At 39.6% G+C, this 27,810-nt stretch overlaps 1 protein-coding gene across 2 annotated transcripts in view; it reads right to left on the bottom strand.

The window, feature by feature from the left end:
• Nucleotides 1–16,796, bottom strand: part of LOC105874630 (kynurenine/alpha-aminoadipate aminotransferase, mitochondrial-like) — a 40,236-nt gene extending 23,440 nt beyond the window's left edge. The window contains exon 1 of one of the 2 annotated variants that reach the window (XM_012770657.3): nt 16,693–16,796. The gene's annotated coding sequence lies outside the window, so the exon portion shown is untranslated. Of the gene's footprint in view, nt 1–1,674; nt 1,807–16,692 lie in introns of those variants that run through there. The other variant, XM_012770656.3, reaches the window with a different exon arrangement.
• Nucleotides 16,797–27,810: the final 11,014 nt, after the last annotated feature.

Genomic DNA, 27,810 nt, shown 5'->3' with positions numbered 1-27,810 from the left:
GACCCCGTCTCTACTATAAATAGAAAGAAATTAATTGGCCAACTAATATATATAGAAAAAATCAGCCGGGCATGGTGGCGCATGCTTGTAGTCCCAGCTACTCGGGAGACTGAGGCAGGAGGATCACTTGAGCCCAGGAGTCTGAGGTTGCTGTGAGCTAGGCTGACGCCACGGCACTCACTCTAGCCTGGGCAACAAAGCGAGACTGTGTCTCCGAAAAAAAGAAAGAGAGAGAGAACTATAGGCAGTGTCCTGGGAAGTCACCGCCGACCCAGCTGAAGTGCAACGTCGCTGTGTCCCAGATCTGAGCAGTGCAGTGTGCGTGCAGTGCCCATAACCAATATTTTAAGAATCCCTCTGAAGGTTGCCCCTGGCATTGGATTTTCTGAACTTTCGTTATGAAAAATTGAGGTGAAAGTGTATATCCAAATCTTTTTGGGTCTGATACCTTGCCCTCTTTTCTTACCAAATAATCTCCCCTCTCCAGGTTTTCTGTCATTTCTTTTTCCTGAATCACCAAATTGGAATGTACAGGGTTCTGTGTGAGCACTGAATGAGAGCAGAGTTTGAGACAATCAAAATCTCTTTCTCTCCCTGTTTAAAAAGTTTTTAATGGGTATAAAAGAGTCATTTATTATAAGAAATTCCTAACTGGATTAATTTTTTCGGTAAAAATTTACCGAGTATGGAAGTGGATGAGTACTGACATATTGCCAAATGGCTCTCTCTCAAACATAAACATACGTTGGTCAAGGAGAGAGTGTGCTCTTATCTAGGTCCTGGGAATGAAAAGGATGAGATAACCTACTAAAATCTTTATGCCGGCTGCTGAATAACAAAAGGGAATATTATTAGCAAAGCTGCTGGAAATTGAGTAGGTAATATAGCTCTGCATTCAGAGACTTCAAGTGGTTGAAATCCCACTTGATATATAGAGTGGATGAATGGATTAAAAGAACAAGAGCCAACCATATGTTGTCTGTAAGAAACACACTTCACCTACAAAGACATACATAGACTGAAAATAAAGGGATGGAAAAAGATATTCTATGTACATGGAAATCAAAAAGGAGCAGGAGTAAAGCTATACATCTAACAGATAAAATAGATTTCAAGATGAAATCTGTATAAAGACACAAAGAAGGTCATTATATAACGATAAAGGGGCAATTCAGCAAGAGGATATAATGCCTCTAAATATATATGCACCTGACACTGTAGCACTGATATATATCAAGCAAATATTATCAGAACTAAAGAGACAGACAGACTCTGATACAATAATCATTGGAGACCTCAACAGTCCACTTTCAGTATTGGACCACAGGTATTTCTAAAAATGCAGAAGTAATTGAGTACTTTCTTTTCCAATCAGTGGTAACATGATTTAAGAAACCCAAACAAAATAGATTCAAGGCTATCCAATGAACCCTTAAACAGTGTGCTGAATTTTCTATGTGGAGGCCCTGGAGTTGGTTAGTGAGATGGTTGGGGGAGCTGATTGATTATAAGCTGGGTGATGATTCAGGTGAGGGAGAGAGGCAGGGGGGTGGCCCATCAGAACTGGCTAATGGAATGCAGGGACTCTGGGGGATGTGATTGGACAATGCAAGAGAGAATATAACCAAGGTGGTATAAAAGGGACAGGCAAGGGTTAAGTTGGGAAGAACTTACCAGTCAATTAGAAGCTGAAAATGGAAGGTAAAATTGATGGCCAGAGAAACAAGACTTTGGATTTTTCAGGTGCAAGAGCAGGAGGAATTCTCTTCAGGGAGTAAGATGAATGAGCAAAGTTCACAGCTCAGTGTAACTTTTTAAAAGACTTGGTTTAGCATTGCCTGAGGATGGAATTAAAGGTGCCAGATTCTTTCTCTAAACATTTACTGAGTTCTTACTCTGTTCTAGGAACTGTAACGAATTTTAAAAGACAACAGAGATAAGTTACTGCTCTTAAAGAGCAAATGTTTGTACTTTGAGACTGACACAATTTCATAGACTGCAATGTTGGTAGCCATTAGGTTTGTTCCGGGTGGGAACCAGAAGTATATATAGGACAGAATGTGGCTAATGGAAAACTTAGACAGTGATCATAAAGCCTGTGAAGCAACAACTGTAGGAGTCTGAAGAGTCCAGAAGTTGTAATTCTAACTCTGACCACAGATAGTTGTGGGCATTCCTATCCCCCTGATAAGGAGGAAGCTACTCCCCCATCTCTACAGGATGAGACAGATGCAGAAATTGGTTGTTTAAAAAGAATTTATTACAATGACTATTCTGACCCAGTTGTTCACACCCCCCCCCCCCAGGAAAAACCCTCCATAAAACCCAAGTCTCTCCCTTTTTCTCTCTTGGATGCTTTTTTCAGCCTCCACCCATCCACACCTATATGCTCAAGTAGAAATTATACCACGTATCTTCTCAGACCACAGTGTAATAAAACTAGAAATTAATTCCAAGAGAATCACTCAAATCCACACAATGTCAAGGAAATTAAACAAACTGCTGCTAAATGATAATTGGGTCAATAATGAAATTAAGATGAAAATAAAAAGATTCCTTGAACTGAATGACAAAGGAGACACAGGTATCAAAATGTATGGGATTCAGTGAAAGCAGTCCTAAGGGGAAATTCATAGACTTAAATACCTACATCAAAAAGACAGATCACAAATTTACAATCTTATTCCACATCTCAAAGAAGCAGAAAGGAAGAGCAATGCAAACCCAAAGCCAGCAGAAGAAAAGAAATAACTAGAGTCAAAGCAAAACTAAGCAAAAGGGAAAACAAACAAAAAATATAAAAGATCAACAAAACAAAAAGGTGATTATTTAAAAAGATAAACAAAATTGATAGAACTCTTCCTAGATTAACAAGGAATAGAAGAAAAAGGACCCAAATAGCTTAATCAGAAATTAAAAAGCACATATTACAACATAATACAAAATATCATCTGTAAATACTATGCAAATGTCTACAAACATAAACTAGAAAATGTAGAGGAAATGAAAACATTTCTTGAAACACACAACCTTCCAAGACCCAATCAGGAAGAAGTAGAACTCCTAAACAGACCAATAATGAGCAGTGATATCAAAGCAGTAATAAAAAATATCCCTACCAAAAAAAGTACCAGATCAGATGTACTAACAGCCAAATTCTACTGGACTACAAAGAAGAGCTGGTACCCACACTGTAGAAATTATTTCATAACATTGAGAATAAGGGAAACCTCCCCAACTCATTCCAAGAGGCCAGTATCACCTTGATACCAAAGATAGCAAAGGATGCAAAATAAAAAGAAAAATATAGAACAATATCCCTTATGAACTTAGATGCAAATATTCTCAATAAAATACTAGCAAACAAAACGGGTGCAGTGCATGCTGTCTGGGGGATGGGCATACTTGTAGCTCTGACTTGGGTGGTGCAAAGGCAATTTATGTAACCAAACAGTTTATACCCATGTAATACGCTGAAATAAAATAAATAAAAAGCCTAATTCAGTGAAAAAAAAATACTAGCAAACCAAATTCAACAGCACATCAAAAAATAACCCACCATGACCAAGTGGGCTCATCCCAGGGATGCAAGGATGGTTCAACATACATAAATCAATAAATGTGTTTCACCACTTAAATAGAAGCAAAAACAAAGACCATATGATCAACTCAATAGATGCAGAAAAATCATTTGACAAAATCCAGCATCCTTTCATGATAAAAACTCTCAACAAACTAGGGATAGAAGGAACATATCTGAAAATTATAAACTTCATATATGACAAAACTACATCCAACACCATACCAAATGGGGAAAAGTTGAAAGCATTCCCCTAAGAACTGGCACAAGACAAAGGTGCCCACTGTCACCAGTTCTAGTCAACATAATGCTAGAAGTCCTAGTCAGAGCAATCAGACAAGAGAAGGAAGTCAAGGATATCCAAATAGGCACAGAAAAGATCAAACTATTGCTCTTTGTTGATGATGTGATCTTAATCTAGAAAACCCTGAAGATTCTTCCAAGAGACTCCTGGAATTAATAAATAAATTAAGCAAAGTCTCAGGTTACAAAATCAATGTACACAAATCAGTAGCATTTATATACACCAGCAACAGTCAAGCTGAGAACCAAATCAAAGACTCAATACCTTTCACAATACCAACAAAGAAAATAAAATACCTAGGAATATATTTAGAATAACGAGGTAGTTCTCTCTACAGGGAGAACTAGGAAACACTGAGGAAGGGAATGGCAAAGAACATAAACAGATGGAGAACTATACCATGCTCATGGATCAGTAGAATCAACATTGTTAAAATGTCTATATTACCCAAAGTGATCCACAGATCCAATGCAATCCCCGTTAAAATACCCACATCATTTTTTGCAGATCTAGAAAAAATAATTCTACACTTTGTATGGAATCAGAGAAGACCAAGTATATCCAAAGCAACCTTAAGCAAAAAGAACAAATTGGGAGGCATCAGTTTACCAGATTTCAAGCTATATTACAAGGCTACAGTAACCAAAACAGCATAGTCATGGCACAAGAACAGAGACATAGATGAATGGAACAGGACTGAGAATCCAGATATAATACCAGCCTCATATTGCCGTCTGATCTTTGACAAGGCAGACAAAAACATACACTGGGGAAAAGAATCCCTATTCAATAAATGGTGCTGGGAAAATTGGATAGCCACATGTAGAAGGTTCAAACAGGATCCACACCTCTCACCTCTCACAAAAATCAGCCCACGGTGGATAACAGACTTAAACCTAAGGCATGAAACCATAGAAATTCTAGAAGAAATGTTGTAAAAAACTCTTCTAGACATCAACATAGACAAAGAATTTATGAAAAAGACCTCAAAAGCAATCATAATAGCAACAACAAAAATAAATAAAAGGGACCTGATCAAATTTAAAAGCTTCTGCACAGCCAAAGGAACTATCATGAGAGCAAACAGACAACAACCTACAGAATGGGAGAAAATGTTTGCATGCTATACATCCGATAAAAGACTGATAACTAGAATCTATATAGAACTCAAGAAAATCAGCAAGAAAATATCAAACAAACCCATCAAAAAGTGGGCAAAGGGCATGAACAGAAATTTTTCAAATGAAGACAGACTAATGGCTAACAAACATATGAAAAATGCTCAACATCTCTAATGATCAGGGAATGCAAATCAAAACCACAATGAGATATCACTTAATTCCAGTGAGAATGGCCTTTATCAAAAAGTCTCAAAACAACAAATGTTGGAATGGATGTGGCATGACGGGAACACTCATACACTGCTGGTGAGACTGCAAACTGGTACAACCTCTGTGGAAAGTAGTATGGAGATACCTCAAAGAGCTACAAGTAGAATTACCATTTGATACAGCAATCCCATTACTGGGCATCTACCCACATGTAGAAGACTGGGGAAAAAAAGACATTCTATGGAAAGACATCTTCACTTGAATGTTTATAGCAGCACAATTCACAATTGCAAAGATGTGGAAACAACCCAACTGCCCATCAATACATGAGTGGATTAATAAAATGTGGTGTATGCATACCATGGAGCACTATTCAGCCATAAAAAAATGGTGAACTGCCTGTTGTATTATACTGGATGGAAGTGGAGCCCATTCTTCTAAGTGAAGTATCGTAAGAATAGAAAAACAAGCACCACATGTACTTACCATTAAATTATTACTAATCAATCAATACTTATGTACACATATAGGAAGTAACATTCATAGGGTGTCAGGCAGGTGGCGGGGGAGGAAGGGATGGGTAAATTCACACCTAATAGATGTGGTGCATGCTGTCTATGGGACAGGCTCACTTGTAGCTCTGAGTCAGGCAGTGCAAAGACAATTTATGTAATCAAAGTTTTTGTATCCCTGTAATACTCTGGCAAAAAAAAAAAAGATATTGCCTGGTACAATAAGAATGCATAATGAAAAAGGAATCCTTTAGTAAGATGTAGTTTTTCAAAAATGATTGACTTGGAAAAGGCATTCCACAAACCTGCCTGAGTTTTCTTTAAACCCTTTGTGAACTTGGATAAAATTTAAGTAACATTGTTGAAACTCTTGACAAAAAAAGACAGATCATTCACCATTAGTTACCCTTTCCTATAAAAAATTGTTTTGTTTTTTTTTTTTAAATATTGCAGTTGCTGATTACCCAATTTGAATTAAGACCTTAGTTAGCTGTAACTTTCAGTTTAAATGGTTTCGTGGTGCTTAGGCAAACATTAGAGTTTCTCTCTTTTTATTTTCCTGTTTCTTAAGTTTTCAGGACAGTGAGTTGTGGGTCATTTTCTATATCACTGAACCAGAGATTAACTTACAGAAACGCAATAGTTTGACCATGATTTCCAGGGCAAAATATTCACAGACTTTCGGAGAAATTTGTGTATATGTTATGAGTTTTAATTGTAAAGTCTTTTCTCCGGCTCATGCCCCCTTAGTTCTTTTATACAGTTCCATTTCTTTTCAAGTTTTTAAAATAACCTTTATTTCTTTTTAAAAGTTAATATATGCAATATAGGAAACTGAAAAACACAAGAAGCAAAGAACAAAGTCATCCACAGTCACAAGCAGTTCACAGTTGGATGTGTCCTTCTAGATCCTGACACACACAACATGACACACACACTCAATGGGATTGAGATAGTACAGTATACATCATGCTTTTTCACACATCATGAATATTTACCAATTGAAAATCCCAAAGCTATGTGAGTATTTAGATAGGGGAGAATACACTACACCAACTGAATCTGTTGGGAAAAAATGTAATCCTGCCTTTCTTGGGACGAAAATTTCATGGAAGACAAAAATGGCAACAGGCCTCTAGATAAAAGTACTGGCAGAGTTCCTATTAAAATACTGCCTTACCTTAATGCTCTATTTAAAATAGAACATAAAGCAACAGAGTTCACTAAGTGTGATGTTTCTAAGAGAATTCATTGTCAGATCTATACCATTAAAATGTTAGCAAGAAGGTATGTTTCTATTGAATTACTGAATATATTCTTACAGTATAGCCAAAAGGGATGCACACACATCATCAAAATGTAAATATGAACACATCTGCATACTTCTCTCCTTTCATACTTCCTTCTGCCCCTCGGCTGCCAACCTAATGAACAAGTCCTGATATACACTGCTCAGAGGTGGTTTAACAATTCCATGTCCAAGATGCATCTCTTCTATCAATTATTACCAGGATAATCACAAAATTGCTGTTCATTAGCTCTACTTTTTATCATACATTGTCACCTCAAGACATCTCCAGAGCTTATATGTTGCAGAATAATGAACTTTGTCCATAGTAAACAGATACTTTACTAAAAATGCGCATATGGACCCACAGGTATAATCTAAAGCCGTCTTCTAGATATGGAGATAGTAGCAAAGAGCCCTTCCCTGCACCCTTTCTCTTCTTCTTCTTCCCCCACTCCAGCGACTAAGTACAGGACTAAGTCTAGCTCCAAGAGTTGGATGAACAAAGGTCACTCTCAGAAGACAGCCCTTCCTAAAAACTAACAAAAGGACATATATAAAGGGATTATTTAACTACCTCTATTTTTAACATACTTTGAGCATTAGGGTTTGTTTATCCTTTAATACACAGCAGTATTAACTAAAATGCACAAATAGAACACTGGTTAACTAGTCTAACTCACTGGCACGGAACCCTTCTCTGCAGACTTTCTCCTCCCCTCCCCCACCACCCAGTGACAGTATACTCTCTAAGACATCAGTTCCATTTTTAAAGGACGTTCCATCTTGTTAACTTTCTATTATCTAAGAGATTTAAGAAAATGATAACTTACTCATAAACTGGTTCCTAAAAATCTGAGCTTTAGATACCCCCAGCAGTGTGCCTGGGAACACAGTGTCAAGAGTGCAAACTTTGGAGTTAGACTGTCTGGGTTAGAATCTGGCCCTGTTACCAGTTTTGTGTACTTAGGTAAGCTACTTGACCATTTTGCCTCAGTTTCCACATCTCAAAAATGAGGATAGTAATAATAACCCATGTAATCAGGTTGTTGTGAGGATTGAATGACATAATGATATGCAAAATATTGAAAACAGTGCCTAACATGTGCTATACACTCCACAAGTGGTAAGTCATATTATTTTAGATGAAAACCAATGAGGAGATATCAGAATTGTTCTGAGCAATCTTGTATCATTGACAAATATTGAATATCTTCTAAATATATGGAATTTTACCTCTCTGGAAAAACCACTATTCCTAGGCAAAGTTGTCAGCAGATAAATCTGTAATTTGATCTTTCCTAGTTCTTCTCTTCCTTTTATGTATCCAATTATTGCGAAGTATGAGAGGGATTCACTCAAGAAGCAATGTCTAGTTACTTTTAAAATAATGGAAGAGGGTATGATTTCATGAGAGTCATTTAGATATAACCTATACAATGCCTTGCAGGTAGGTAGGGAGATGTGTGAACAGGATTTCTTCCAAGTCAGAATGGATATTATGTTATTTTTATGTATATATAAATGCTACTAAGTAAATATTGATCTTTAAACTGATTCAATGGCATTTAATTACTGATAAGACGACTTTTGTAAAAATCTCCTGACATTTATGGTCAGACTGATAATGTATTAGGGATAATATACACCATGGACTATACAGGTTTTGCAAGTCCATTAATATATTCAGAACGTTTTTGTGACATTCGCTTTATTGTCATGCTGATATTCTATAAAATCATATATGCTTTGATAACCAAAGTAGGCAGCAGTTATGTTCCATGAGAAAAATTCAAGTTTTAAAAGTAATAGAAATGTAATCCTGAGTCTAGTCCCAGCTACATGGAAGACTGAGGCAGGAGGATTGCATGAGCTCAGGAGTGTGAGGTTGCTGTGACCTATGATGGGGCCACTGCACTCTAGCCAGGGCGACAGAGCGACACTGTCTCAAACACACAAACAAAGAAACAAAAAAATTAATGAATTAATTAAATAAAGTGACAGTCTCCTACTTCTCTGGGTTCCAGAGAAAAACTGTGATGGTTCTGGACTTCAGAGAACTTAAAATCCTAATAAGTACACGTTGCTTGTAAAAATCACATGTTTAGTTCACATTTGAATTTCATCAAGATTTTGGATTCTCTAAAAATGTTTAATTAAACCTACTTTTGATGAAGTTACTCTCTCCCACCGAGTATTGAAGTAGTTAGTACTAGAAAAGGAATCTGAAGATATGCTGCACAGCACAGTGATTACAGGGAAAGCACTAAAGACTTTCTCACTTGGAGGGGAGGAAGTTCCTAAAGTGGACAAATAAAGACTCAAATTTAAATTAAAAGAAAACCATGGCAATTGGCACCTGTTCCACTTTAGGCCAACCTGCAATTCCTGCACTGAACACCATGAGGCGCTCCCGCGGCTTCCGGTCCCCACAGACCATGGCTGGGACAGCTGGGCTTCCACACAGAAGCCACACAGGCCACCAGCAGCAAACTAAGCCACGTAAGTTGTGTCCAGACCCACACTAACTGTGACTTTCAATCTGATGTCCTGTCACATGGGAGTTGCCCCTCACTGTCCCTAGATGTGTTTTATCGCTGCCTGTAGGAACCTCTGCTCACCCAACTGAAAACGGTGTTCTGCGGTTAGTTTGCTTAAGGTGTTAAAAGATAAATTTAAAGTATAAAGGCAAAGAGTCATCCTACAGAACATTATGAAAACAAACAAAAATTATCTAATTGTTGCCATTTTGGTAGATATTTTCTAAGTTTTCACATAGTTGTAATTGGACTATGTCTATACTTTCTATACCCTGATTTTTTATTCCATATTATATTGGAATCATTTTACCATAATGCTTTATAAAACGAATACTCCTGTACAATGGTGTTGTAGTGGCTGTCTACAATTTAGTTAAGTGGATGAACCTAACTGACAACCATGTTCCTACTGTGAGACCTTCAATCGCAAGACCTCTACCCCTAACCCCGGCTGTTTGCTATTTTAAACTACAGTTACTATCTCCATCTTTTTTTTAGTGTCCTTCCTATCTTGCATAATTCTTTAGCATAAATGTTTAAGAGTGGGCTCCTCCAGGAGAAAGACAGGGTTAACTTCACAGATCTGGGTAAATAATGCACATTCCCAAGAAAAGGGCTGTTTTCCTGTTGGCCCTTGGCCGGCTCCTAGGAACTGAGCCCTGGCAATATTTTGACTGAGTGTTCCGCATGCCTGGGGCCTTGAGCCCTACTGCACCAGTTTTCCCAGAGTTTACACTGGCAACCTGATTTACGGCAAACACCTGCTTTCCCTCCCCGGGCTGGAGCTTCAGTAAGTGAGGTGAGTCATGCAGGCACTCCATGCGTCCCTGATGGGCCCCCAATAAACACCCTGGAAAACCAGGCTCAGGCCAGCTCTGGCTGACAACACGTTGCATGTGTTGTCCTGCGCCATGGCTGGAGGAATGAAGCACACGTGTGACTGCACTAGAGGGGACTCTCGGAAACCTGTGTCTGGTCTCCTCCAGACTTTGCTCCATGCACAATTTCATGAGTCCACTGAGCGGCTCGTCCAGCCTGAGGGTGGTCGTGGAGACCCCTCACCCCCTCACACACCTCACCTCCCTGATTGCCATTCAGTGCAGATAATGAAAACTACTCTAGCTGGTTAAAAAAAAGTATTATCATGTATTCTGTAGTTTCCAGAATTGCTGGAATGGCCGAAAAATTAGATGGAGCTTCCAGGAAGTATTTCTAGCCCCAGCATTTCACTACTTCTGCCAGAGTCGGAAAGCCACCAAAGCAAGCAGCTGCTTGCAGTAAAAATCACGCTGCCTTAGCTATGATCCTCGCCAGCAAAATGGGTGCCTTGCTGCCCTGAGAACTCAGTTCTGAATCCAGGAGTCTGAGTGACAGAACCTAAATCATGTCTGGACTTGTAGCTGCAGAGGCATCTGCAAATGTAGTATTCAGCTTTTACAGTGCTCGAAGACACAAGAAGGAAATTAGAGTTCATGCTGAGTGAGCCAATCATAGTCTAACACATTGTGTTAAAGGATATAAACATTTTGGTGTTTCTTGACGCACACTGCCAAAAAACATTTCCAAAAGGTTGGAAAAATTCACAGTGGCAGTAGCAACGCATGAAGGTCCAGTTCTCCAATACTTTAACGTTTTCTACTGAGGGAAAGGCAATGTCACTGGACAGAAATGAGTATTGAGTAGTCACGGGCAGCTAATTATCCGTGTGTTCTTTCTCTGTGTTTTCTCTGAAAAACAGATTCCTATAGATTGTGGTTAGGGGTAATCCCCTGCTTGAAAGCTGGAGATTATAAATCAACTTCTAAATCAACTAGTCTGTGATAGAGACTTTAAGGAAACAAAAAAGCAAAGCAAGGCACTCATTTCTATATCGCTAGGCCAGGCAATTTTGGTTATTATTGAAAACTACTGAATAAAATAAGTGAAAGGCTTATTTTACTTCTGTAAGTCTCTTGACTTACACTTCCCGCTTCTCACTGTTCGCAGAAGTGTCAGGTTCCTCAGCTCCAGGCCTGCGTCTCTTCCATCTCTCCCAAATAACTGCCACCAGCTGCCTTAGATAGGGATTGGGGCCTGGAGCCAGGCGTTTTGACCTGTGAGGTCGAGACCCTTGCTCGAGACCTTCAGCTGTTGGAGGATGTAGCATCTCATCCAGCCGTGCAGGGAAATAATAAAACTACGATGGAGATGTTTGTATAAACAAGGGGTGGCCAAAATAACAATGACATAAACTTCCTAATTCCTCACAAGAACTCGTAACTTTGCAATTACTGAATCTTGGAACACTGTGGTAATTTGTTAACCGCTGATAGAAAAGGAATACAGGGTGTGTCTGATACACTCGCAGTGAGATGGTCCTCTTTCAGATGTCCGTCTGTGTGCACCGCAAATCGTCACAAGGGAAGAACGACCCATGCGGACAGCAGTGCTCGCTGGGGGTTAAGATGGTGAGCGGCTTTTACTTTATTCCTCATACTTTCTGGATTGGTTGAAAAATTTAAAATGTGCATATATTATTTTAGTAATCAGATGGGAAAAACAGGATTCTAAAAAGAAAGAAAATCATTCAAAAAGTATATCGTAAGAGTAAAAAAAAATTTTTTTTTTACTTTTTTTTGGCTGGGTATCGTAATACTCCAAAGGTTGTTGTGGATTTAAATTACATAACTGACAAGACTGTGTTTTTTTTTAAATTTTGTAGTATTATGAGAATATAAGGTAGCAAATTTTCCCAAATCCATAATCTTTCCTTCCTACTTAGAATTAATAGGTTTGATGCCTTTAGGTATGTTTAGCTTCAGAATTTTATTTTAAAGGGATTTCCATGGCATGACATAATGCCTATGGTACTCTTAATGAAAATCATTTATAATGGTGAAATTATAACAATTTTTGCTCTCATTAAATTTTTCTGAAAATAAAAAAGTACCCATTATATACCACTTTGAACTTAATTACTTCCTTAAGTTTTCAAAGTAATTTAGTATAAAATATTAGTTTCAAACAACATTTGTGGGAAATTTATAAAGCAACTACAGAGTTCTTTACAAGAAAATCCAAGATAAAAATGATTTTTTGCAGGCTGAACATTAATCAAAATTAATAATATATTTATAAATACATCATGGCAATCTCACAGATTTAAAGGCGCTTTAACAGTTGTCTAGTTGAACCACTACAGATAGGACATGTTTGAGGAAATCCAGTCTGTAAGTCTAACTCCAATGACCATTTCTTCCTGCTAAAACATGGAAATAATTTATTTAATCGATCAGCAGTATGATTAGTTTGATTTTTTTCATAAAGATTCTTTTATAATTTGGGCTAATATCTTGAAGGCCTAAAAGAGAAAAAGAGATAAGAATTACTTAAATTAGGATGCTATTTTGGAAAAGTCTGTCATAACTTTAAAAATCTAAAGTATCCACTTGAGATAAGGCAGTGAAAAATCAAGTTTAACATCAGCTTTATCTGGGCAGGATGCCTTCAATGCCTACTAAGATATGTACGTAGAGGTACATCAGACTTCCAGGATTTTCCCTTTGTTGTTATAGATCTCAAGATTATCATTTTTTATTTTATTTATAAATTATTTTATATTTTTATATAATCTCTCACCTGCATATACATTCTCTATAGTTTCAATTGCCCAACTCTATTTACATAAAAGCGGAGGAAACTTATGAAAAGCACATTTAATGGCATGACACAGCAAGTAAATAAGGAACACACCAAAAATAGCCAACTGCAAGAATGAGTATGAACTCTCCTCACGTTTAATAGCCCTGTTCGAGCTATAGCTCTTCTGTTTGGATTCCCAGATACACAGTCCTTAGGACATTGTTTCTTTGCTTCCTTGTTATTTTGGTTAGAGCTGGATCATGATTAATTTAAGAATATTATTCTACTTGACCCTGCTGATACTTTTTTTCTTCAAGAAGGAGACTGATGGCTGTCATGAATTCGCACTCTTAGCTCATGGTAATTCAGTGAAGGAAGGAAAGAGATTTTCCTCCTAACGTGGGTAATTTCTCCGCACTGTTCAGCAGGTTCTGAGAAATTATTCACAAAGACAAAAAACTTTAACTCCGTCTCAGTCTCATTTGTTTACAGAAGTCTAACAACAAAGTACAATGGGTCTTTTAATGGTGGTTCCTGACTGGTCCACTAATATCTGGTGTCTAGAAACCTAAAAAGACATTAAGTAATGTTCTAATTCACAAAGTAAACATATGCACTAAGTTACTCTGGAGATGCTGAAGAGTAGGACACTCTCAGGTAAGGTCTAGGAGCTGAGCTATCAACATAGAAGCCATTTCCCGGAAGCATAAACACCTAGGAGAGGTTGTGGAAAATAAGTAATATGCCATTAAAGAAAAACCACAAGAAAATACATGTAAACCTCATCATAGAGTGGGAAGGATGTTTTAAGTTTGAATGCAGTTCAAGAAATCATAAAAAAATTCTCAATTTATATAAATATTGTGTATGTCATGCATACTCTAAATGCATAACTCTGGATATTTATGCACCTGACACTGGAACACCCAGGTGTATAAAGCAAATATTATCAGAGCTACAGAGAATGATAGACCCCAAAACAATAATCACTGGAGAGCTCAACAGTCCACTTGCAAGATTGGACAGATCATCCAGACAGAAAATTAACAAAAGACACATCGGACTTAATCTGCACTATAGACCAAATGGACCTAGTAGATATTTATAGAAGGTTTCATCCAATAGCTGCAGAATGTTCTCCACAGCTCATGGATCGTTCTCAAGCATAGACTATATGCTGGGCCACAAAACAAGTTTCTAAAAACTCAAAAAAAACTGAAATCACACCAGACATTTTCTCTGTCCACAATAGAATAAAACTAGAAATCAGTAAGAATAGGAATATTGGAAATTATTCAAACTCATGGAAATTAAACAATATACTCCTGAATGATCAGAGGCTCAATGAAGAGATAAAGAGGGAAATTAAAAAATTTCTCAAAACAAATGAAAATGAAAACACAACATAACAAAACACTGTGGGATACTTAACACTATGGGATAATTCACCCTCTTCTCTTTGGTAGTAGGAACCTATTTCCTGATAGGATTTTAGAGTTGAACCAAAGAAAGAACTGAAGGTTTTTGTAAGCAGTAATAAGAGGAAAGTTTATAGTAATATGGGAATATAACAAAAAGTAGAAAAGCTTTAAATAATCTACTGATGCATCTCAAAGAACTGGAAATACAAGAGAAACCAAATCCAAAATTAGTAGAAGAAAAGAAATAAAAAGTATCAGAGGAGAAATAAATGAAATTGAAGCAAAAAAAAAAATTACAAAGGGTCAATGAAACAATAAGTTAGATTTTTTTAAAAGATAATAAAATAGACACACCTTTTGCCTGACTATGAAAAAAGAGAGAAGAGCCAAATAAAATCAGAGATAAAAAAAAGTAGACATTAGGCGGGGTGAAGTGGCTCACGCCTGTAATCCTAGCACTCTGGGAGGCCGAGGCAGGCGAATCATTTCAGCTTAGGAGTTCAAGACTAGCCTGAGCAAGAGTGAGACCTGGTCTCTACCAAAAATAGAAAAAATCAGCCAGGCATGGTGTTGCATGCCTGTAGTCCCAGCTACTCGGGAGGCTGAGGCAGGAGGATCACTTAAGCCCAGGAGTTTGAGGTTGCTGTGAGCTAGGCTGACACCACAGCACTCTAGCCCAGGCAACAGAGTGAGACTCTGTCTCAAAAAAAAAAAAAAAAAAAAAACGAAAAAAGAAAAAGAAAAAGTAGACATTAAATCCCGCTTGATGACTTACCAGTCGGGTGGATTTGGACAAGTTACCTTTCTGTGCATTCGTTTTCTCAGAGGCCCATTGGCAGGATTAAAGGAGATAATGTACACTAATCTCATCAGTACAGTGGTCAGCACATTTTAAAAATACTCAGTAAATGTTAGTTCCTTTTATGAGTAGCAACAATGATCTTAGCAAACCTCAAGGACTCAGCCTCCGAATGTTTTTGTTTAGAGAACCTATTTGGCAACTTGTAAGGCAAATTGTGTCCTTAGTTAATTCACACACACAATTAAGGATCTTTTTGAGATTGTCTATTCTAAAAGGAGTTACCTCTGAACCTTTTTGTAAACTCAGGAAGATCTAAATACATCTTAGTGATGTGCAGATCAAGATTAATTATGAAATGTAACTAGAAATATTGATGTTACTGGAGACTTCAGGCTTTTTTTTTTTTTTTTTTGCTCTAACTAGTATGGTTCCCTTAGATACTTAACACAAAATTCACCCTCTTCTCTTTGGTAGTAGGAACCTATTTCCTGATAGGATTTTAGAGTTCTGAACCAAAGAAAGCACTGAAGGTTTTTGCAAGCACGTTGATAAATTCATAGTATTTATTACACATAGGCATATTTAAAAATGCGAAATAATTGAGTATTTTCTTTTCCAATGAGTAGTAACACAATTTAAGGAACCTAAACTGAATAGATTTAAGGCCACCCAATCACAAGATTCAATAGATTGCTGAATTTTCTTTTCTTTCTTTCTTTTTTTTTTTTTTTGAGACAGAGTCTTATTCTGTCACCCAGGCTAGAGTGCTGTGGTGTCAGCCTAGCTCATAGCAACCTCAAACTCCTGAGCCAAGTGATCCTCCTGCCTCAGCCTCCCGAGTAGCTGGGACTACAGGCATGCGCCACCATGCCTGGCTAATTTTTTCTCTATATATCTTTAGCTGGCCAATTAATTTCTTTCTATTTTTAGTAGAGTTGGGGTTTTGCTCTTGCTCAGGCTGGTCTCGAACTCCTGAGTTTGAGCGATCCACCCTCTTCGGCCTCCCAGAGTGCTAGGATTACAGGTATGAGCCACTGCGCCCAGCCTAGATTGCTGAATTTTCTATGTGGTGGCCCTGGAGTTGGCTGGTGAGATGGTTGGGGGAGCTGATTGATTATAAGCTGGGTGATGTTTCAGGCCAGGGAGAGAGGCAGGGGGGTGGCCCATCAGGGCAGGCTAACGGAATGCAGGGCCCTGGGGCGGGGTGGGGGTGATTAGATGATGCAAGACAGGATATATATATCCAAGGTGGTGGAATAGGGACAGGCAAGGGTTAAGTTGGGAAGAGCTTACCAGTCAATTAGAAGCTGAGAATGGAAGGTAAAATTGATGGCCAGAGAAACCAGACTTTGGATTTTTCAGGTGCAAGAGCAGGAGGAATTCTCTTCAGGGAGCAAGATGAATGAGCAAAGTTCACAGCTCAGTGTCACCTTTTTAAAGACTTGGTTTAGCATTGCCTGAGGATGGAATTAAAGGTGCCAGATTCTTTCTCTAATCATTTACTGAGTTCTTACTCTGTTCTAGGAACTGTAATGAATTTAAAAAGATGATGGACACAAGTCACTGCTCTTGAAGAGCAAGTTTGTACATTGAGAGGTCAATGGACAGAGTAAATATTTAAGAGAGATTGATGTGGTGGGGGGAGTCAGGAGGAGTTGGGGTATCAATAGTCTAGGCCTGCCATAATAAATCACCACTACTGAGCACTTAAAACAACAGAAATGTATTCTCTCGTGGTTCCAGAGAACAGAGGTCTGAAATCAAGATGTCATCATAGCCATGCTTTCTTTAAAGCCTTTAGAGAGAATCCCTTCTTGCTCTTCCTAGCGTGTGGTGGGTTCTCGCAAACCTTGGCATTCCTTATAGTTGTAGCATTCTGATGTCTGCCTCTAGCTTCACGTGGCCCTCTCTCCTCTGGTTGGTACACATTGCAAGGGAGCTGGTGTTCCCTTTTGGGGGTGACCTTTTGCTCTGAATCTTCATTCTCCCAGAGTTCTTTTGCTGGTTCCATCTCATCTGGAACAGATGTTGCTTCTTTCTTTTGGATTTTCTTTTGTTTAGATAGTGACACACCCAGTTTAATCTCTGAGTTAGTAGTTGGTGCTTGTGGGTGAGAATCAGCCACACCCTGTATGACTGAGTCAGTAAATGCTGTCACGGGCGTGCAAGTTGACCTCCCTGTCAGTAGGTGGTGTTTGCTGGAGGGAACAAGCTGCGATGTTGTTTTTGGATCCTGCAACCAGCTCTAGTTCCTCTGGAGAAGCCCTGTCATGGCCCTGGTGGTGGGTGGGGCTGGGGAAGTTCCAGGTGAGCCCTTTCTTCATCACCACAGCAAGGGGTCGTGGGGCAGTGAGGCTGGGCAGGGGGAGGCTGGGCGAGCCTGCCCTCCAGCTGCCCAGATGCTGCTAAGGAGTAGGCAGGGCTAAAAGGTCCATTCCCCGCCTCTGGGCTAAGCTGCCAGGGAGGGGCTGAAGTGGCCCCACTCAACCAGAGTCTGCTCTATATCCCCAGAAAACCCCACCCGGGAATGCCCGACCAAGGGAATAGTGGCAGCTGAAGGAACTCTTGGATCCAGCCGAACTCCCTATTAAAGTGAGCAGTGCTGGGACAGCTGCTCTGATCCAGCCTGAGGCACCCATGGGCATTTGGTTGCCATGGAAACCAGTTCTTATGCAAAACGAGTTCCCCAGGGGCAGCAAACTCTGATAGGGAGGTTCTTCAGGGGAGGGGTGCACTTGCAGACCCCCTGCTCTGCCGTGCTCCTCCACACCCTCCCCACGGGCATGGGCTCTCACTCGCTGCCTGACCCAGAAATGGGGACCCCCCCACCTGCCCTGTCAGTAGGCAGGTGTCCCAAACACCTGGGAGCCAGAGGGTCACCAACTGAGGCTGCTGTGCCAGCTGGGGATGGAAGTGAGCCCCCCACCCACCGTGCGGAAAGAATTTCTGCTCGGTTCTTTTTATAATTTTAATGTCTTTCTAAAATTTCCGTTTCTCAATTTTAATGTCTTAAGCTAATTTTGTTTGTGTATTATAGTTCTGATATTGTTGAATTATCTCTCTGTGTTCTCTTATAGCTCATTGAGCTTCTTTAAAACAGTTGTTTTTGAATTATTTCTCAGGAAATTCATTGATCTCTATTTTTTCTTTTTCAAGTCAAGTTTATTGAGTTATAATTTACAACAGTGAAGCTCACCTTTTTTGGTCTGCAATTTTATAAATTTTGATAAATGCATACAGTTGTGTAACCACCACCATAACGAAGATATAGAATATTTCTATCATCCCTCACATTTTCCTTGTGCCCACTTGTAGTTAATCCCCTACTCCTAGCCATAGCTGCTGGCAAACACTGACATATTTTCATTCCCAATTGTTTTCTTTTTCCAGCATATTATGGGGGTACAAATGTTAAGGTTATATATATTGCCCTTGCCCACCCTTCCCTCCTTGAGTCAGAAGATCTCTGTGTTTGAGAAGTTGGTTGCTGGAAAAGGGTCGTGTTCCTTAGGTGGTGTTGTGTTTCCTAATTTTTCGTGTTCCTTCATGTTGATGTTTGCACATTTCCCTGGAGCAGTCACCTCTTCTAGACTTTCCAGACTTGCTCAGTGGGGAAAGACCTCTGTCCATGGGTGAGTGCAAGGGTTCCAGCTACGAGATGTGCAGTGGTTTTTATTTTGGTGAAGGTCCACTGATAAGTCTCCTTGAAGCTCCGTCAGCTGAGGTCAGCTTTAGTGACTACTGTAGGAGTCCTTAGCAGGTAAGATTACGGGTGTCCACAGCACTGGTGAGGGCTTATCGGGGGTTTCAGTGGTAAATGCTGTCGAAGTTCTCTTGGTCTTTTTTCCTTCCGGCTGGGAAGTCATGGCCAAGTCATGGCAGTCTTTCTTGGTGCCGAGTCTGGTGTGTGGACGCACGTGGAACGGCGGTGGCACTGAGGTCTGACGCAGGCAACAGCAGAGTGGCCATGGAGCTGGGGCCTGAGCTGGGGCCTGAGCTTGGGCACACAGCGAGCAACAGGGATTCCAGGAACCAGGGCGTGGGCTAACTCACCGTGGTGGCAGAGCCGTCGTCTGGAGCACTGACTTGTGCAGAGAGACACCAGGTGTGGACTCCAGGCCCCGCGGTGTTGGCCAGCCCACAGCGGCAGAGCCTCCAGTACCTGAGATGCAGACGGGAGAGTGGAGCTGCGGGGCTGGGTCTGGAGGGTGGCCACGCAAGCAAGCGGTGTCAGCAGACCTTGGTACTTGGCAGTAGGCTAGCTCCATGTGGCCGTGGCTCAGATGTTCAAGGCATAGGCACTCATGGAGTGGAGATGATAGATTTTTTTTTTGTTGTTGTTGCTAATTCAGAGGCCCAAAGAGTCAAAATTATAAGCTGATGAATCAAGAAAGCATAAAAATTTCTAATTCAGAGGCCCAAAGAGTCAAAATTATAAGGTCATGAATCAAGAAATCATAAAAATGATTTTTCTATACATAGCTAATTTTTCTAAGTGGTTTTGAATGGAATATGGACATATGATAGTGAGCTGAGGCTCTGTAATATGGTGGTGGGGGGTCTGTTTCAATTGTACAGGGATAGAGCATGAAGTTTTTAATACCTATCAAGAGAGGCGGTTTAAAGTTCATACTCTTCCTGAAGCTGCTTTCTTGAGTTTAGATTTCTAAAAAAAATTCAGCTGAGTTCACATGTTCAAAAACCAAGAAATCATTTGAGAGAAAGATGTTTTCACTCACTTTAAATTCATTCTTGAGGATGAATCCAGCAATTTAGAGTAGATTCAAGATTTTCTGAGAGTTAATGCCAAGGCAAGCATGCATCCTGAACCAGTTTTTCATGATGTCCTCTGTGGTAACATGACAATCAAATTTGCCCAATGAACCAGCTCTTGACAAGGGACTTCTGTTTGGCATTTTATGAATATAAATGAAGTGAAGGATAAATATTTTGGGCAAAATTCACATTTTTAGCAATTACTAAGTTTTCTAACTAAGTTATTTATTTATTTATTTATTGTTTAGTGCATGTCATATTGTTTTTCTATTTTACTTCCAGACTCTAAGAAATAGTACCACTTGGTATTATGCATTACGTATAATATGTCTTCACTTTTCATGATGTTGCTTAGGCATTTATTTCTTTTTGTAATTCTTCTTTTAGTAATCACTCTACTGTCCACATCTTTTCATGTGTGCAAAGCTATTTCACATGGCCCTGAAAGGCCCAGCTCTGCACGCATATATTCATCTACATCTCTGATGAGATTTTAACATTTTGTCATAAAAGACATCAAATAGATACAAAAGAGGGGAGAATTAGTAAAGTGAATCCTCATCTTCACATTGCATGCCTCAAGTTGTTTTGAAGTAAGTCTCACATGTTATTCATATGCCAATATGTATTTCTACAAAATAAAGATTCTTTAAAAATTATAGCAACTCTATCATTATCACACCTAAAATAATTAACTATGATTCTTCAATGTCATACTCATTTTAGAAGTGATGTTCACCTTTTGGATTACGTGGCTCTCTATAAATATTACACTCTAAAGAAGTTTTAAAATTTGCACGTCCATAGCAGTATATGAGAATTTCTTATGCCTGGCACGAGGCTCTCATTGAGCTATAATGTTTTTAAAAATTGAACAGTTTGGAGAGTTCACGATGGGGAGGCATTCAAGGAAAGTGGCTAAGCATCAGTCTGTGGAGCAGGCTGTACAGGCACGTATCTGGGTTCTACCACTTACTATTACTATATCTTCGATTATAGAGTTTCATCTTCAGCAATAGCAACTACCATAAGGTTGACATGCATTTTGTACACTAACTTCACATCTATTTTTGTTTTATTTTTTCTTTGCTTTGATTCCATTTTCTTTAATTTCACAGGAGTCTTAAGTTAGAGTTGCATTAGTTACTAAGAAATGAAAAACACAAGGTGCTATATCATAAAAAGGTCAGTCAACCAATCATTAAAGTTGCTCCTAGTTTTTGCCTATTATAAACAATATTTCAATGAGCACAGTCTGTGAAATAGACCTTTTTCCCTCCGTTTTGATTACTTCTGGAGGTAATTTGATTACTTCTACAGGTGGGATTACAAGGTTAAAGAGCAAAACGTTTTTAGGGGGGAGGGAGTTCCCCATAGCTATTTCTGACCTGTTTTCTAAAATGTTTGTATCAATTACCTTCAGCAAGTATGAGTTTATCAGCTTCCCTTCAGCTTTGGAAGTGTTTTTCTCATTTGGAAAATAATTATCCTTTGCTGAGCAAGTAAATACTGATACCACAAATTGTTTGATTACTAGTAAAATAGAATATGTTTCTTCATATGTTTATTAATTTTGTCTTGCCTTCTGGGAAATAATAAATGAAAAGTAAAGGGAAATCTAGCATGAAAATGTAACATGAGAAGTTATCAAATGGAGATTCTCAGGGTGCCGAATTGTGCTTTGAGTGACATCAATGAAATCTAAAGATGGCAAATTATTTCTAAGCTATTAAGAAAAGTTATGAGATCTGTGATAGGAAACATGTGACTTCCACCATGGTAGAATTCATTCACAGAATACCAGAGACCAAAATGCTTTGTAGAGGAGGAGGAATTGAGTGTAGCAAAAGTACTATTTGGAATGGCACAAGAGAGGAAACATTTTGGACATCTTGGTCCTCACTTCCATTGCTTCAGATTCATTACTCATGTATCTCATCCAGGCCTTTGTAGTAGCTTCCACTGCTTTTTTTGTTTTCATTTCTCCACATACAATTCATTTTCTCTACACTGCTTCTGGAATGATATTTCTAAAACACAAATATTTACATTGTTAGATATGTCTGCTCACTTAGGGTTTTAGAACCTTGTGGACTACATTTGATGAGGAAATTTGTGAACCAACATGACTTCTGAAATTTATGTGGAAATACATCTACAGATTGATGGTCAGCTATAAATCAGCTTCTCCCTAGAATTTACAGCTCACATGAGATCTTGGGGCCAAGACCACCTACTTATGTCTCAGAATGGCAGTTTATTGCCTTGACAGAGGTTTTAACAACTACTTTGTACCATAAATCCTTTCATAAGAATGGTCCCATTTATTTTACTACTTGAACATGTTCAGAAATCGTACAGTGTAAAAAAGATAGTATTTGTCAATAAATTTAATGTCCCACTTTCAAGCACCTACATATGTATTGGCAATACGCTCTGTGTTCAATACAATGTTAAGAGTTTGGGGAATTTTGGGAAAACTAGATATAATAATATTTTCTTCATTTTCAAATATTTCTAATATTTGTTGGAAAGGCAAAGGATAAATATAGTAAAATTAAATAAAATATCATAGTTTAATAATGGCATAAAATAAGGTAATAATGATGAAAATTAAAGAATAATCATAATAACAACTAACCCCAAGTACTTACTATAAGCTCCAAATTGTGCTAAATGCATTGCATTAATTTGTTAACTATCAAGTATAATTTTTACAACTACCCTATGATGTATATAATTAAAGGTCACGTGCAAACTACAGATTCAGATGTGTTCAATCACTAATTTGTTCAAGTCCATAGGAGGGAGAAATCATTTCAAAAATTGTTATAGTAGATTTCCAAAAGGAATAGAATTTGAACTATATTTTGGGGTTGGCTAAGAATTGGGTAGATAGGTAAGTGGGGGATTTCTAGAAAGGTGGCTAACTAGAGACATCAGTTGCCAGATCATCTCAGAAAGAATGATAAATTTTAGATGAAAACTATCCTAGGTAAAACTGGGGCTCATTCTACTAAGTGAAGTTTCCCAAGAATGGAAAAACAAGCACCACATGTACTCACCATCAAATTGGTATTAACTGATCAACATTTATGCACACATATAGTAGTAACATTCATCAGGTGTTGGGCAGGTGGGAAAGGGGAGGAGGAGATGGGTCTATTCACACCTAATGGGTGTGGTGTGCACCGTCTGGGGGATGGACACATATGAAAAATTAAAATGAATACTAAGATGCTAGATGAGAAAAACTGCCAGTCAGAGTATCTCTGCAAGAAAGATAGATTTTAGAAGAAAGTGAAAAAAATAAATAGGCAGACAAACATAGACTGGATGAAGGTCAGAAGGAAGGGTGCCTGAAACTACATGAGACTCCACAGGATGAAGTTGCAGAGGAGAACTTGAAGGAGAAAGGCCCCCTGAGAGGCCCAGAGACCTGTGACAAGGGTAGGTGGAACAGTTAAATTTCCCCTCCCTTGCATCTTGGAGGGTTAGTGGGCTCCTGAGCTTCTGGAGAGACCTGCCAACACCAGCCCAGAGACAGCCGCCACCAGTGAGCAGTAAGCCTCTTGTGGACAAGGCACCAGGCTCCCATCTCCCTGGGGGCACTTCCTGGCTGCAGACCTGAGCCGATGGGCAGGCACCATATTGCTTAATTCTTCCCTTCCACCCCCTTCCCCATGGCTGCCGAGAGAGACAATTTAGCCACCACCCAGAGGCATCTGAGGGAATGGGACCTTTCCTTTTGGGGCCGTATAGTGGACTGAGGGTACTCAGACTATGAGCTCCCTGCCTGCCAGCCCTCCCAGGTGGCGCTTGCCTGGTGACTCCAGGAGAGTGGGGCAAATCCTGAGACAGAGGACATTGATCCAGCTTGGGCACCCCATGGGTGACTTGAGACCAGCACTCCTCTCCCTAGCATGGTCAGGGATGGATCTCCAGGGCCCAAGGAATAGGCCTGCAGGTCAGATCCCGTATATCCAGGGCTGGGTTGCATTGCTTGGAGGCACAGAAGGGGTATTTGTGAATGAGCCTACGGAGATGTGTGTGCCTTCAGGGACAGAACAGCATGCTTGATGGGCAACCCTCCTCCCACGGGAAGGCCGTGCACCCAGCTCAGGCTGTGATCCTGGGCAAGGAACCTCCTGGCCCACATCACAGCCAGGGGAGATCTGCTGGCTTGAGGTCCTTTCTGCTGGCAGAGGCCCGGAAGAAACTGCAGAATAGGGGAGGGTGGAAAGCAGTGAGGCCTGCTCCAGACTGCAGGTCTCAGACAGCAACTCCCCCACACAGACTTTTTGGCTGAGTGGAGCCATTTCAGCCCCTCCCTGGCAGCTTTGCTCAGAAACAGAGAGCAGACCTTTGATCCCTGCTAACAGCATTAATGGAGCTTGAGGGCAGGCTTACCCAACTCAGCTCTACCCAGACTCACATCCCCACCTCCCTCCACTGAGATGGAGAATAAGGACACACCTGGAAGTCCCAGGGCCCCACCTACCTCCTGAGGCACTAGAGTGCCTCTCCAGGGGAGCAAGAGCTAGTTATAAGACCCAAAAACAACACTGCAGCCTGCTCCTCCCAGCAAGCACCACCTACTGACAGGAAGGTTATTCTGCACATCCTCTTACTGCATCTACTAACTCATCATAAAGGGTGTGGTCGAATCTCACCCACAAACATCACCTACTGGCTCAGAGACTAAACAGAGTGTGTCATTATCCAAACAAAAATCTAAAGGTAAGAAGCAACAGCTGATACAGATGGGAAGGAATCAATGAAAGCACTCTGGAAGTATGAAGAATCAGATAGAAAGCACACCCCTAAAGGGGAACCCCAGCTCTCTAGCAATGGACATCCACCAAATTCAGACTACTAAAATGACAGAAGAATATCAAACATGGATTATAAGAAAACTCAATAATATGCAGGAGAAAATGGGTAACCAACACAAAGAAACCACACACACACACAAAATCCAGGACTTGGAAGAAAAACTCACTAAAGAAATTGATATATTAAAGAAATATCAAACAGAACTTCTGGAAATGAAGAATTTATTCAAGGAATTACAAAACACAGTGGAAATCCTCAAGAACAGGGTAGATCAAACAGAAGAAAGAATCTCAGGGATTGAAGATAACACCTTTTGATTAAATAAGTCAGTCACAGATATAGAGCAGAGAAATAAGAGAAAAGAGCAAAGCCTACAAGAAATGTGGGATTATGTGAAGAGGCCTAACATAAGAATCATAGACATCCTTGAGGGTGAAGAAGAAAACACACAAGGGTTGGATAAATTAGTTGAGGATATAATGGAGGAAAATTTCCCAGGCCTTGCTAGAAATCTAGATATCCAGGTTCAAGAAGCTCAAAGGACTCCTGGGAGATTCATTGCAAACAGGAAGACATCATAACACAATGCCATCAGACTGACCAAAATAACCACTAAAGAGGTTTTCCTATGAGCTGTAGGGTGAAAGAAGCAGGTAACATACAAAAGAAACCCCATCAGAATAACGGAAGACTTCTTACGTGAGATCTTACAAGCAAGAAGAGACTGGGGCCCCATTCTCACTCTTCTCGAACAGAATAATGCCCAGCCTAGGATCTTGTAACCTGCAAAAGTAAGTTTCATATATGTAGGAGAAATAAAGATCTTCACAGATAAACAAAGACTGAGGGAATTCATCAAGACAAGACCTGCCCTCCAGGAAGTACTCAAAACAATATTACACACAGATCAGCACAATAAACACTCACGAATGTAAAATCATCCAAAAGCTAAAGGTCAAAGTCCAGATACCACATGGCTCAAGAGAGAAAACAGCACAACAAAGTTCAACTCAGCAGGATGAACACTGCCCCACTTATCAATTTTCTCAAAAAATGTGAATGGCTTGAACTGTCCACTAAAGAGACCTAGGCTGCTGAATGGATAACTATACACAAGCCAAGTATTTGCTGTCTTCAGGAAACACATCTAACCCACAAGGATGCATTCAGACTAAAGGTGAAGGGATGGAAAACAATATTTTCCACCTGTTATTTTTCTATTTTACTTTAGAAGAACAAAGAATTAGCCTCCTGATTTTTTTTAGTTCTATCCTTAGCCTTTTAATAGGCTGTCATTTGCTGGAATTGGTCCTCAGCAAGAGGTCTTAATGGGAAATTGCCTTGCCGTATAGTCTCTGTTGGAGTTTGAGGAGATATCTACAACCTTGAGGTAGAGCTCAGACATTCTTAAGGGATGTTATTTGAAAACTCTTCAAATTTTTATAATCAGGATTTTTGGTTTGAACGTCTTTCTCAAGCTATGACAATTAATCATATAAAATTGTGGTTTTTCTACTTTATGTTCCCACCCCCATATAAGTACTCTGTGGTAGAACATGCATGGGGTATGGGTTGTAGTAACCACTCTGAACAGTGAAAAGTGTGTGGATTTCTGACACTATTCTTGAAATATTTTTTCTTTGAACTGTGAGTTTTCTGAAATGATGCTCATATTGACTCACTTTGTCACTTAGTAGTCCTGTATGTCTCTACTGCTTAGTATAGTAGTTAGGATTGGAGACCCTGGAGTTGAATTGACTTAGTATAAATCTTAGCTGTTCCACTAATTCAATTTTTTTTTTTTTTTAGAATTGGCATGAGCCTTCCCCTCTCTGATAATTAGTTTTCTCACCTGTAAAGCGGTGATAAGATTGTATCTAAATTATAGGGTTATTGAGATTAAATGAAATACAAAATATTCTTCCCATCTTCTTTCAGGGATGTAAATGCAATCTGGTCATTTTGTAAATGAACAATGATGTACTTTCATCTTACAGACTTATGGTCTCTGGGCAAATAAACTCACTCTATCTCTGTAAGATGTACTCTGTCTTTTAAGGGAATGTGTTATTGTTTTACAAACCAAAGCTCAGGAAGCCAAATTGTTTTCTTTTAATATCATGCATGTGGACCACTACTCCCTTCCTGTCATGTTTCTTGTCTCCCACAGCCACAATCATTGAGTGACAGAGCTGACAAAACCACTACCTGTGCTTGTAATTCTTTCCGACCTGCTTGGAGCTTCAACGTGTGTAGAGATGCTTTCTAGTTTCCCTGATTCCATCTGCCTCCACGTTGTAGGTGTGGGTAGTTGAGTCTGATGAACTGTGGCCAGGGCTCGGGCAGCCCATCCCTGTGCAAGCCTGGAGGTTGTCATCTTGTGGTGCTCAGCATGGCAGCTTGGCTGTGGCAGGTCAGCTCCTCACATCCCCTCTCTAGTGGGGACAGCATGCCTCCTAGTTTCCTCAAGTATTCTGCTTGGAGCACCAGGAAGTAACCAATTCATACAAAGTCTTTTTCTCCCTGAATATCCTTAGAGGTCTGTAGAAATGAGATGGGTTTCTCTGAGGGAGCCTGAAGCTCTTTTCCATAACACAGGCTCTCCTCCTTTACCATGTCATGTTCCTGCACTTGCCTACCAGGTTGATTGTGATAGCTATTCATCCTTCAGATTATTCTTTGTAGTTTCTTTCAATGTTTTTGTTTCTGATTTCAAAAGAATGCTCACTGTCTTCATCCACTTTGGCTATCATAACAGAATACCATAGACTGGGTGGCTTACGCAACAGAAATTTATTT

Source organism: Microcebus murinus, chromosome 15 (genome assembly GCF_040939455.1).
Source record: "Microcebus murinus isolate Inina chromosome 15, M.murinus_Inina_mat1.0, whole genome shotgun sequence".
In the NCBI taxonomy this organism is placed as follows: Eukaryota; Metazoa; Chordata; class Mammalia; order Primates; family Cheirogaleidae; genus Microcebus; species Microcebus murinus.
This window is presented reverse-complemented; position numbering and strand designations above follow the sequence as displayed.